We start from the raw sequence: 598 nt of genomic DNA on the forward strand, positions 1-598 counted from the left end.
ATAAATAGGTAAATAAAATATTTCTATTAAGGTAGTGCAATAAATTATCACAATTACAGAATCACAGAATCACACAGAATCACAGGTTGAAAGGGACTTCAAGGTCAGAAAGCAAATGGTATCCTGGGCTCCATCAGAAGAGGGGTGGCCAGCAGGAACAGGGAGATGATTATCCCTCTCTACTCTGCTCTTGTGAGGCCCCATTTGAAGTACTGTGTCCAGGTCTGGAGCCCCAAATACAAGAAAGACAGGGAGAGGATCCAGAGGAGGGCCACGAAGATGATCAGGGGATCAGGGGACTGGAGCACCTGCCCTGTGAAGACAGGCTGAGGGAGTTGGGCTTGTTCAGCCTGGAGAAAATAAGGCTGCAGGGTGACCTCATTGCAGCCTTTCAATACCTAAAGGGAGCCTACAAATAGGAGGGGAATCAACTCTTTGAAAGGGCTGACAACTACAGGACAAGGGGAAAATGGTTTTAAGTTGAGGGGGGGAAGATTTAGGTTGAATGTCAGGGGGAAGCTCTTTACAGAGAGAGTGGTGAGGTGCTGGAACAGGCTGCGCAGAGAGGTTGTGGATGCCCCATTTCCTGCAAGTGTTC

This window comes from Meleagris gallopavo, chromosome Z, assembly GCF_000146605.3.
Source record: "Meleagris gallopavo isolate NT-WF06-2002-E0010 breed Aviagen turkey brand Nicholas breeding stock chromosome Z, Turkey_5.1, whole genome shotgun sequence".
Taxonomy (NCBI): Eukaryota; Metazoa; Chordata; class Aves; order Galliformes; family Phasianidae; genus Meleagris; species Meleagris gallopavo.